Here is a 12,734-nt window from a genome sequence, read left to right as displayed (position 1 = left end):
TACTTAGCGGACAAGAAGGCCGGCAACACTAAAGGTATATTTGATATACATGTAATTGATGTGTACCTTACCAGTACTCGTAGTAACTCCTGGGTATTTGATACCGGTGCCGTTGCTCATATTTGTAACTCACAGTAGGAGCTGCGGAATAAGCGGAGACTGGCGAAGGACGAGGTGACGATGCGCGTCGGGAATGGTTCCAAGGTCGATGTGATCGCCGTCGGCATGCTACCTCTACATTTACCTACGGGATTAGTTATAAACCTTAATAATTGTTATTTGGTGCCAAGTTTGAGCATGAACATTGTATCTGGATCTCGTTTGATACGAGATGGCTACTCATTTAAATCCGAGAATAATGGTTGTTCTATTTATATGAGAGATATGTTTTATGGTCATGCCCCTATGGTCAATGGTTTATTCTTAATGAATCTCGAGCGTAATGTTACACATATTCATAGCGTGAATACCAAAAGATGTAAAGTTGATAACGATAGTCCCACATACTTGTGGCACTGCCGCCTTGGTCACATTGGTGTCAAGCGCATGAAGAAGCTCCATGCTGATGGACTTTTGGAGTCTCTCGGTTATGAATCATTTGACACATGCGAACCATGCCTCATGGGCAAAATGACCAAGACTCTGTTCTCCGGAACAATGGAGTGAGCAACCAACTTGTTGGAAATCATACATACCGATGTGTGTGGTCCAATGAGTGTTGAGGCTCGCGGAGGATATCATTATGTTCTCACTCTCACTGATGACTTGAGTAGATATGGGTATGTCTACTTGATGAAACACAAGTCTGAGACCTTTGAAAAGTTCAAGGAATTTCAGAATGAAGTAGAGAATCAACGTGACCGAAAGATAAAATTCTTACGATCGGATCATGGAGGATAATATTTAAGTCATGAATTTGGTACACACTTAAGAAAATGTGGAATCGTTTCACAACTCACGCCGCCTGGAACACCTCAGCGAAACGATGTGTCCGAACGTCGTAATTGCACTCGATTGGATATGGTGCGGTCTATGATGTCTCTTACCGACTTACCGCTATCATTTTGGGGATACGCTCTAGAGACAACTACATTCGCTTTAAAAAGGGCACCGTCTAAATCCATTGAGACGACACCGTATGAATTATGGTTTGGAAAGAAACCTAAGCTGTTGTTTCTAAAAGTTTGGGGATGCGATGCTTATGTCAAGAAACTTCAACCTGAAAAGCTCGAACCCATGTCGGAAAAATGCGTCTTCATAGGATACCCTAAGGAAACCATTGGGTATACCTTCTACTTAAGATCCGAGGGCAAGATCTTTGTTGCCAAGAACAGATCCTTTCTGGAAAAAGAGTTTCTCTCGAAAGAAATAAGTGGGAGGAAAGTAGAACTCGATGAAGTACTACCTCTTGAACGGGATAGTAGTGCAGCTCAGGAAAATGTTCCTGTGATGCCTACACCAACTGAAGAGGAAAATAATGATGATGATCAAGGTACTTCTTATCAAGTTACTACTGAACTTCATAGGTCCACAAGGACACGTTCCGCACCAGAGTGGTACGGCAACCCTATCCTGGAAATCATGTTGTTAGACAACAGTGAACCTTCGAACTATGAAGAAGCGATAGCGGGCCCAGATTCCAACAAATGGCTTGAAGCCATGAAATCCGAGATAGAATCCATGTATGAAAACAAAGTATGGACTTTGACTGACTTGCCATATGATCAGCAAGCGATAGAAAACAAATGGATCTTTAAGAAGAAGACGGACGCCGATGGTAATGTCACCATCTATAAAGCTCGACTTGTCGCTAAGGGTTATCGGCAAGTTCAAGGGATTGACTATGATGAGACTTTCTCTCCCGTAGCGAAGCTTAAGTCCGTCCGAATCATGTTAGCAATTGCCGCATAATATGATTATGAGATATGGCAGATGGACGTCAAAACGGCATTCCTTAACGGGCATCTTAAGGAAGAACTGTATATGATGCAGCCGGAAGGTTTTGTCGATCCTAAGAACACTGACCAAGTATGCAAGCTCCAGCGATCCATTTATGGGCTGGTGCAAGCATATCGGAGTTGGAACATTCGCTTTGATGAGATGATCAAAGCGTTTGGGTTTATGCAGACTTATGGAGAAGCCTGCGTTTACAAGAAAGTGAGTGGGAGCTCTGTAGCATTTCTCATATTATATGTAGATGACATACTTTTGATGGGAAATAATATAGAATTCTTGGACAGTATTAAGGCCTACTTGAATAAGTGTTTTTCGATGAAGGATCTTGGAGAAGCTGCATATATATTAGGCATCAAGATCTATAGGGATAGATCGAGACGCCTCATAGGTCTTTCACAAAGCACATACCTTGATAAGATTTTGAAGAAGTTCAAAATGGATCAGTCGAAGAAAGGGTTCTTGCCTGTACTGCAAGGTGTGAGATTGAGCTCGGCTCAATGCCCGACCACGACAAAAGATAAAGAAGAGATGAGCGTCATCCCCTATGCCTCAGCCATAGGATCTATTATGTATGCCATGCTGTGTACCAGACCTGATGTAAACCTTGCCGTAAGTTTGGTAGGAAGGTACCAAAGTAATCCCGGCAAGGAACACTGGACAGCGGTCAAGAATATCCTAAAGTACCTGAAAAGGACGAAGGACATGTTTCTCATTTATGGAGGTGACGAAGAGCTCGTCGTAAAGGGTTACGTCGATGCTAGCTTCGACACAGATCTGGATGACTCTAAGTCACAAACCGGATACGTGTATATGTTGAATGGTGGAGTAGTAAGCTGGTGCAGCTGCAAGCAGAGCATCGTGGCGGGATCTACATGTGAAGCGGAGTACATGGCAACCTCGGAGGCAGCGCATGAAGCTATTTGGGTGAAGGAGTTCATCACCGACCTAGGAGTCATACCCAATGCGTCGGGGCCGATCAAACTCTTCTGCGACAACACTGGAGCTATTGCCCTTGCCAAGGAGCCCAGGTTTCACAAGAAGACCAGGCACATCAAGCGTCGTTTCAACTCCATCCGCGAAAATGTTCAAGATGGAGACATAGATATTTGCAAAGTACATACGGATCTGAATGTCGCAGATCCGTTGACTAAACCTCTCTCGCGAGCAAAACCTGATCAACACCAGAACTCTATGGGTGTTCGATTCATCACAATGTAACTAGATTATTGACTCTAGTGCAAGTGGGAGACTATTGGAAATATGCCCTAGAGGCAATAATAAAAGGATTATTATTATATTTCCTTGTTCATGATAATTGTCTTTTATTCATGCTATAACTGTATTATCTGGAAATCGTAATACACGTGTGAATACATAGACCATAACATGTCCCTAGTGAGCCTCTAGTTGACTAGCTCGTTGGTCGATAGATAGTCATGGTTTCTGACTATGGACATTAGATGGCATTGACAACGGGATCACATCATTAGGAGAATGATGTGATGGACGAGACCCAATCCTAAGCATAGCACAAGATCATGTAGTTCATTTTGCTAGAGCTTTTCCAATGTCAAGTATCTCTTCCTTAGACCATGAGATCGTGTAACTCCCGGATACCGTAAGAGTGCTTTGGGTGTACCAAACGTCACAACGTAACTGGGTGACTATAAAGGTACACTATAGGTATCTCCGAAAGTGTCTGTTGGGTTGACACGGATCAAGACTGGGATTTGTCACTCCGTATGACGGAGAGGTATCTCTGGGCCCACTCGGTAATGCATCATCACAATGAGCTCAAAGTGACCAAGTGTTTGGTCACGGGATCATGCATTACGGTACGAGTAAAGTGACTTGCCGGTAACAAGACTGAACGAGGTATTGGGATACCGACGATCGAGTATTGGGCATGTAACGTACCGAATGACAAAAGGAATTGTATACGGGGTTGTTCGAATCCTCGACATCGTGGTTCATCGATGAGATCATCGAGGAGCATGTGGGAGCCAACATGGGTATCCAGATCCCGCTGTTGGTTATTGCCCGAGAGCCGTCTCGGTCATGTCTACGTGTCTCCCGAACCCGTAGGGTCTACACACTTAAGGTTCGGTGACGCTAGGGTTGTATGAATATGAGTATGCAGTATACCGAATTGTTGTTCGAAGTCCCGGATGAGATCCCGGACATCACGAGGAGTTTTGGAATGGTCCGGAGGTAAAGAATTATATATAGGAAGTAGTATTTCGGCCATCGGGAAAGTTTCGGGGTCACCCGGTATTGTACCGGGACCACCGGGTGGGGCCACCCATCCCGGAGGGCCCCATGGGCTGAAGTGGGAGGGGATCCAGCCCATAGTGGGCTGGTGCGCCCCCCTAGGCCCACCCCTTGCGCCTAGGGTTGAAACCCTAGGGTGGGGGGGGCGCACCACATGCCTTGGGGGGCACTCCTCCCCCCTTGGCCGCCGCCCCCTTGGGAGATTGAATCTCCCATGGCCGGCCCCCCCTGGGGGCCTATATAAAGGGAGGGGGGAGAGGGGCAGCCGAACCCTGAAGTCCTGGCGCCCCCTCCCCCTGCTACACCTCTTCCTCCTCCGTCACGTGCTTGGCGAAGCCCTGCCGGAGTGCTGCTGTTCCACCACCACCACGCCGTTGTGCTGCTACTGGAGCCATCATCATCAACCTCTCCTTCCCCCTTGCTGGATCAAGAAGGAGGAGACGTCACACGTTCCGTACGTGTGTTGAACGCGGAGGTGCCGCCCGTTCGGCGCTAGGATCTCCGGTGATCTGAATCACGGCGAGTATGACTCCATCATCACCGCTCCCTCTAACGCTTCCGTACGCGATCTACAAGTGGTATGTAGATGCAAACTCACTCCCTTGACTCGTTGCTTAGATGAACTCATAGATGCATCTTGGTGAAACCGTAGGAAAAATTTTAATTTTCTGCAACGTTCCCCAACACCCTCTTCATACAAAACTTGCAAAATAAGAGAGAAAAGTCATTAGAATTGCCTCATGGCATGAAATATTAACCTAAAACAATAATAGTAGAAAAAACGTGATACAAAATGGACATATCAACTCCCCCAAGCTTAGACCCCTCTTTCTCTCAAGTGAGTGCCAAACTCGGGACGATCTTCCCGGGACCTGCGGAGGTGCTCTGGATTTGGGACGATCTTCACGGGACCTGCGGAGGAGTGTGCATGTGGAAGATCGCAAGCAGTCGGGTGATCAATTTGATTGCTCGAGAGGTCGGGGACGCAGCTTGGTGATGAAGGGGCCAAGCCACCGAGGTGATGCCTGAACGGATGCCCGAATGACCAGCGTGTGTGCGTGGCACACGCCTGAGCCGGGCACGAAGTGGCATAGCACAGACCCAACCAGCCGACGTGTCACATGTGTGGCAGCGCTAGAGACCAGCAGCCTAATGCAGCCGAGCAGGATGAAGATTGATGGAGGTTCCCGATCAAGTAATGACGACAACGGCCGGCGCAGAGAGACGGGCGAACGGACGCGTGGACGGTGACCATTGGTCGACACGTGTCGCACGAGGCTTATACGTCTCCAACGTATCTATAATTTTGGATTGTTCCATGCTATTATATTATCAATCTTGGATGTTTTATATACATATACAAGCAACTTCATATCGTTTTTGGGACTAACCTGCTAACTTAGTGCCCAATGCCAGCTGTTGTTTTTTACTTTGCAGAATATCAATACCAAACGAAGTCCAATTGCCATGAAATTTTTGGAGATTTTCTTTGCCTTTTGAGACCCTGGAAGCTTCGGGAGGGTACGAGAAGACGAAGCAATGACCCATCAGACACTAGGGCACGCCCTGGTACATAGTGGGGCCCACAAGCCTCCATTTGACCTAACTCCGTGTCCTTAAATTTCAAAAAAATCATAAAACCAACAGGGGATTCCACGAAATAGTTTTTCCACCAATGCAAGCCTCTATACTCGAGAGATCCCATCTGGAGGACTTTTCCGGTACTCCGCTGGAGGGGGATTCAATCACGGAGGGGTTCTTCATCATCCTTGCTACCCCTCCAATGATGCGTGAGTAGTTTACCATGGACCTATGGGTCCATAGTTAGTAGCTAGATGGCTTCTTCTCTCCTTTTGATCTTCAATGCAATGTTCTCCTCGGTGTTCTTGGAGATCTATTTGATGTAATGACTTTTTGCGTTGTGTTTGTTGGGATCCGATCAATTGTGAGTTTATGATCAGATCTATCCATGAATATTATTTGAGTTTTCTCTGAACTCTTTTATGCATGATTAATATAACTTCATATTTCTTCTCCGATTTATTGGTTTGGTTTGGCTAACTAGATTGATTTATCTTGCCATGGGAAGAGGTGCTTTGTAATGGGTTTGATCTTGCGGTACTCAATCCTAGTGATAGAAAGGGACATGAAACATATGTAGTGATATTAAGGGTAAAAAGATGGGGTTTATTCATACGCGAGTTTATCTTGTCTACATCATGGCATCTTGCTTAAGGCATTACTCTGGTTTTCCATGAACTTAATACACTAGATGCATGCTGGATAGCGGTCGATGTGTGGAGTAATAGTAGTAGATGAAGAATCATTTGGGTCTACTTGTCTCGGCCGTGATGCCTATGTATGATCATTGCTTTGGATGTTGTCATAATTATTTGCTTTTCTATCATTTTCCCAATAGTAATTTGTTTACCCATCCTATCCTATTTTCTTGTGAGAACCCTCTAGTGAAAACTATGGCCACCAGGTATATCTTTTATCATATATTAAAACTAAAAATACCTTGCTGCAATTTTCTTTTATTTATTTTATTTTACATTTTTGTCCGATCTATATATCAAAACTATATAATTTAATATTGCTCATAACCGTTGAGTGATTTTTTGGGAAACGTAGTAGAAAACAAAAAATTTGCACCTACGATCACCGAAGAAAAATATGAAGATGCATGATGGGTTGTGATCAACAATCATTACCGACTCCGGAGTGCAACGGAAGTAGATGAGTCAGTGTAGATTGTACTTGAAGTCCCTCGAATGTTGATGACGATCCCGTGATCCGCCCTTGAATGACCTCTCGAACTGAAGACCGAAAGCACTTCCTCTCTACTTGGTTGCAAGCGTACGGTCTTCACGATCCGGCAGCGCTTCGCCATACAGAGTTAATCGCCGTCGGAGAATTATAGGGATGAGATTAGAACCACACAGGGCTTCTAATTATGAGGATTAGAGGTGGCTAGGGATAGCTCTAATTAGTCTAGGACCAACTAGAACTTGAGTTAGATCAACTAGAGGAGGCTCCCAAAACTTGTGTATACAAAGGGTGGAAATCCTCTAGTATATATAGGTTGGAGAGGGAGAGGAGGGATGATACCAAGGAGGGAAAGCCTCCTTGGGGCGCCACACAAGCTGAGAGGAGTTGGAATCCTCCCCTAGTAGGATTCGCCCCCCAATAGGGAAGGGGGGTGCCACCTCCACTTGGGCCTTGATGGCCCAAGTTTCCTTCCACCTCTTGGCCTTATTAGGCCCGTTGATATTAAATTATATATATATATATATATATATATATATATATATATATATATATATATATATATATATATATATTTGTTCTAAACATTTTTAGACCATTATATATATAATTTAACATCCCCGAAAACATTTTCCACCTATATATGTTAATCGGTAATACCCGGTATTACCCGATATTCACCGAAACCCTTCCCGTGACCCCGAAGCGCTTCCGGAACCTCTCAAAAGTATTTCAGATATTAATGAAACAATTCCACAAATATATTATCATCACTCCCATGCTGATAACACTCAGTAGATCATGATTACCTTAAGCTTGTGACCCCATAGGTTCGGTAAACCATAGACATGAACGAAACCCCTTCGTTCAATGATTACATGAATGATATTTTAGTGAACCATTGGTTATCATGTGACGTTCCCTTTGCTTCGCGATACTTTACAAAACCCGGTGTGCATCAGTATCCTTCCGAGTCATCACCATGCTCATTGTACTGTTGCTCCCATTGCTGCTTTTGTTCTTCTTTCTCGTTGACATGTTCCGGCTTCCCCATGATGTAGTCACTTGTGTTTGTACACACGATGATGGATGCCTTCACACTGAGAGGGCATAAGAATAGCTCTCCATCATCGAAGGAGCAAATCCCACTCTTGAGCTGTCCGGTCACTTGTCAAACTTTCCGGTGTGCCTATAAGTTGTCGTTATGATCACCTTGTTACAGATGACGTTTGAGCAACCCCAAAGCCCACCGTTTGGTAGGAATTGACCGATACACTCTCATGGTCTGAGGAACTAAAACACATGCTAACACTTTGTGTTATAATAGATGATTTTAGACGATGCAATCACATAGTATAACAGTCAAGTATTGCATCGATTCAATAGGATCGTTCTTCTAACGTCATACCCTCAATGTTGTTTTAGGACTATCATTACACTTAATGATATCCTAAGATATTGAAAAACATAATCAGCGAGAACACTTGAGCCGGTCTTAGAGGCGAGACCGGGAACCTATTGTTTATCGTTTATCATTCCACACGTGCATATAAGATTTCCACTGAATCGCATATTCCGGGATCATAGCGGTTATAGCATGGAATATAAACCCTTAACTATGAACAATGGAAATATAATAATACAATATTATTGCCTCTAGGGCATATTTCCAACATGATTGACAACCCCTCTATGCGTTGGGTTGCAAGTATTTGTTATTCGTGTGCAGGTGTTGTTTACATAGTGTTGCTCGGTTCTCCTACTGGATTGATAACCTTGGTTTCATAATTGGGGGAAATACTTATCTCTACTATACTACATCATCCTCTCCTCTTCGAGGAAATCTCAATGCAGTTCACAAGTAGCAGGAATTTCTGGCGCTGTTGCACGGAGACATCATCAACATCTATCAAGTACCTACGCATAAACTTTCATCTCCTTGCATTTACATTATTTGCCATTTGCCTCTCATTTTCATCTCCCTCACTTCTAAAAAGTTTTTACAAAAATATAAAAATATTCTCTATTTGCCTTTTTCTTATTTGTTCGCTTGCCTTATTGCTATGACTAACATAACTATCTGTTGGTGCAATATCCGCCTACCTTGTGTTTTGGAGATTGTTGACAGAAACAGGTATGGACTAATTTGTCTGCTAGTGCACACAGAGAGGAAAGCCCATAAACAACCGAAGAGAATATTATCATTAGTGCTGAGTTCGAGGAACTTCACCGAAGCATATTCGTGCTACAGAGAAGAACAAACTATATCTGATGAAGTGATAGAGTCGAGAAGATTAATGTGAAGAAATCGACCCCTCGAAAATTTACTAATGAAGTGAAGCTTTTGTTTCGATACTGCCGTCCAAAGAAATTGACTGTTGTGATTGAAGTCAAAGACAAAGTGAAGACGTGGCATTCATTTTGTTTTTCTTCTTTCAGCCTGTCGAGTCATAAAACCTCCATACTATTAAGAGGGGTATAGGTTCTCGATGCTTAGATCAGCTATTATGCTTAGCCGCAACCTATGAAAGATGCGAGAGAAATCTCTTTGAGCTCCGAGTAAATACTTGCTAGCATGAGATTGTGATCTTCTTCGCTGCGAGAGATTTGCCTCGGACCAAGGACTTAGCATTTCTTGCTCCACAAGAAATGTTACCGTTGTGCTCAAATCCGACTGTTGGAATCGTGTTATTCGGCCATTGGATGAGGCCGATGTCCAATTTGGTCATTTCCCATATGGGAAGGTTGCGGCTATAAATAGCCACCCCGCTCCAACTTTGATATATGGCTGCTCCGCTTGAGATTTTTGAGAAGATTGATTTGTGCAACCCCTCTCTGAGTGATTTGAGTTTAAGATCCACCAAGAGAAAACCAAGGGCCCAAACTTAGAAAGTGGTTTAGCATCACAATAGTTCTAAGTGAGAGTTCTTGTACCTGTTACTCTTGAGAGCCGCGCACTCCTAGATTGATATGTTTGGCTTCGAGTGTTGAAGAGTTGTTGTCTTCACCGAGCCTGATCTTCAGCAACCAAGAGTGATTATGGTTCGTGAAGGTCGACAGAAGGTTTGGGGATCGCCGGCAAGGATCTACCACGAGTGAAATCAACTTGGGTCTTATCAGCTCTGTGTTGAAGGAGAATAGGGTTGAGCCCCCAAGAGCGCCGAAGAAAAAGGCCAAATCAGAATCTACGGAAGATGATGATGATGTGCCCTCAGCGCAAAGCCAGCCAGAGGATGAGCTTGTCACAGCCTCCAAAACCATGTTCTATGATGGAAATCCCAAAAAGGGTGGCCGAGGAAGAGAAAGGAATACTACAGCCTAAATGTATGATCAAGAAACTTACAGGACTCGACTAGGAGTAGAAACTGCTTAGGAAAGGAATAAAAGATTGCAAAGGATTTGACGTCACTGGGCGAAGAAATGGTTCAACTACGAGAATGTCCAAAGGAAATGCCAGATATTGTTTGCATTCACTCCGCCCTAGAATGATTGCATTGCAGAGGGCTGCCTAGGGAAGGAAGATGAAAAAGTTAGGCCAGCACCTCCTCCTAAAGCTCATGTCGATTCATTGAAAACCATAGCTGATTTCTCCGAAGAAGTTGCAAAAAGGGCAAAGGCAAAGGCTAAGAGTGAGGCTAGACTTGCGAAGGAGAACCAAGTTGAACAACGAAATGTTGAGTTGACTCAACAGGATGTGATTGAAAAGAAGGAAAGGGCGTCTGCCCATAAAGAAAAGAAGAAGAGGAAGTCTGTTTCTCCTCGAGCACCGAAGAAGAAGTCCGTTGCAAGAAAATCTAGGAAAGTTGCACCTACCTCGTCTGATGGTAAGGAAGGCGGGGAAATTCCCATGTATGATCGGAAAGAGATGCTTGATAAGCCATACCAAACCCCATCTCCTGCAAAGATTTTGCCTCCTTTGAGATCTTCACCAAGACTTACACCTGTCCCCTTAGATAAACCTTCGGGTTCTGCTGCCCCAGCTGCAAAGAAAAAATTGATTACTGATGAGAAAGTTGCTACTTCTGCCAAGAAGGTGAAAAAATCATTCCTGCTTCCATGGAGGAATATGATTTTGATCTAATATTCGACATCATTGAAGGTGCCTCCTATGATGCCAATCCAGCTGAGTTGGGTAATTTGGGTTTGTCATAAGATGTTACCAAAATGGTAGCAAAGCACTTCACTGATCTGAAAGAAGTTACCAAAGAACTCAATCAAGTTGTCGATGATAAGAAGCTTCTGGAGAAGATGAGAAGGGAAGCTCAATCTGAGTCTGAAAGAAAAGATGTGAACAAGGCTATTCTTGAGACCACCAAAGCTCTCACTACCATGAGAAACAACAAGATTGATTGGCACTCTAGGATGAATATGGATGTCTCTTAGCTTTGTGATCGCAAAATCAAAGAGATTAAGTGTCAAGAAGATCTTGCTTGACGCAGAGAAAGAGAAGAAAAATGTCAGAGAGCTTGGGCTAGAGAAAGTAAGCCGAAAGAAATTAAGGATGGTCATATCAAATCTGCAACGTCTGATGCACCTATCAATACAAGTGTCCCACTGCAACAGATTCCACCATCCCCTTGTCCCGAGGAAGTAACTGAGCAACAAGTTGAGGCTGTGGTAGTTCATACCTCAGTCGAACAAGAAGCTGATGGTGTGGACATATATCTTGCCAATCCCGATGAAGTAAATATTGCGCCCGAGCAAAATGCTCCCAAATAAATGATTGACCAAGAAATTGAAATGGAAAAGTAAGTCTTATCATCTGTGAAGGATATTCAAGCTGAACCCTCTGGATGCACAAGGAGGGAGAAAAGGTTGAGTGGAAGAAAATTGCTGCCCAAGGTACCGTCCCTTCGGTCTCCTCACCAGGCGCACCTGCCTCGGTTGAGGTTGACCCTACTCCTGGTTCTTTGGCTTTACAGCCAAGACATGAAGAGAAGAAGTTTGAAGAGCCCATGCCTCATGAGGAAAAAGATGAAGAAGTTGCACCACCAGTTCTGTCCCACGAGATTATACCACGAATGCTGCCGCAACACGCTGAAGGAGAGCAAGCTAAGACACTTGTGTCTCAAGAAGTTTTTGTGCCGCCACCAGTTGATGAGTCACCGAAAGAAAAGGCCCTAGTGCCTGATTCTGAGAAAGCCGCTGAAGGAGTTCCAGTGAAGGAAAATGATCGTCAGTCCAGTGATCCCATGCCATCTTCTTTAGTCAAAGTTATGATACGTCATATTCCATTGCAGCCCTCTGATGAAAACACGTCTGCAGCTAATGATGTTCAGCCGATGGAAATTAGCAAAGAAGTATATAGGAAAAATCGTCAGGAATCATTTCTGCTATTTTCATCTTAGTATGGTCCCACTGGCCCAACATTCAATGAACAGCTTCATTCATCGACGCTTGCATTCTTTGGGGTGAGCCCCTATGAAGTAGAAAGAACAAATTTGTTTCTGAGGTTTTGGACAAAGGAACAGGCAATCTATTATGCTAGTATCTTGTTTGGCCAGCACGAGATTTTCAATCACAAGATGTTGAACTTCGCCAAGCTCGAAGGAATGCCCTGGTTCCACAATACTCTTGACCATATTGAGCATGCTCTTCTGAAGGGTTTTATGCGATTCATGAAGGAAATATGCCCTAGAGAAAATAATAAAGTTGTTATTTTTTATTTCCTTATTCATGATAAATGTTTATTATTCATGCTAGAATTATATTAACCGGAAACTTGATACATGTGTGAA

The sequence above is a fragment of the Triticum dicoccoides genome, chromosome 1B, assembly GCF_002162155.2.
Source record: "Triticum dicoccoides isolate Atlit2015 ecotype Zavitan chromosome 1B, WEW_v2.0, whole genome shotgun sequence".
Taxonomy (NCBI): Eukaryota; Viridiplantae; Streptophyta; class Magnoliopsida; order Poales; family Poaceae; genus Triticum; species Triticum dicoccoides.
Note: the sequence above shows the minus strand (reverse complement) of the source record.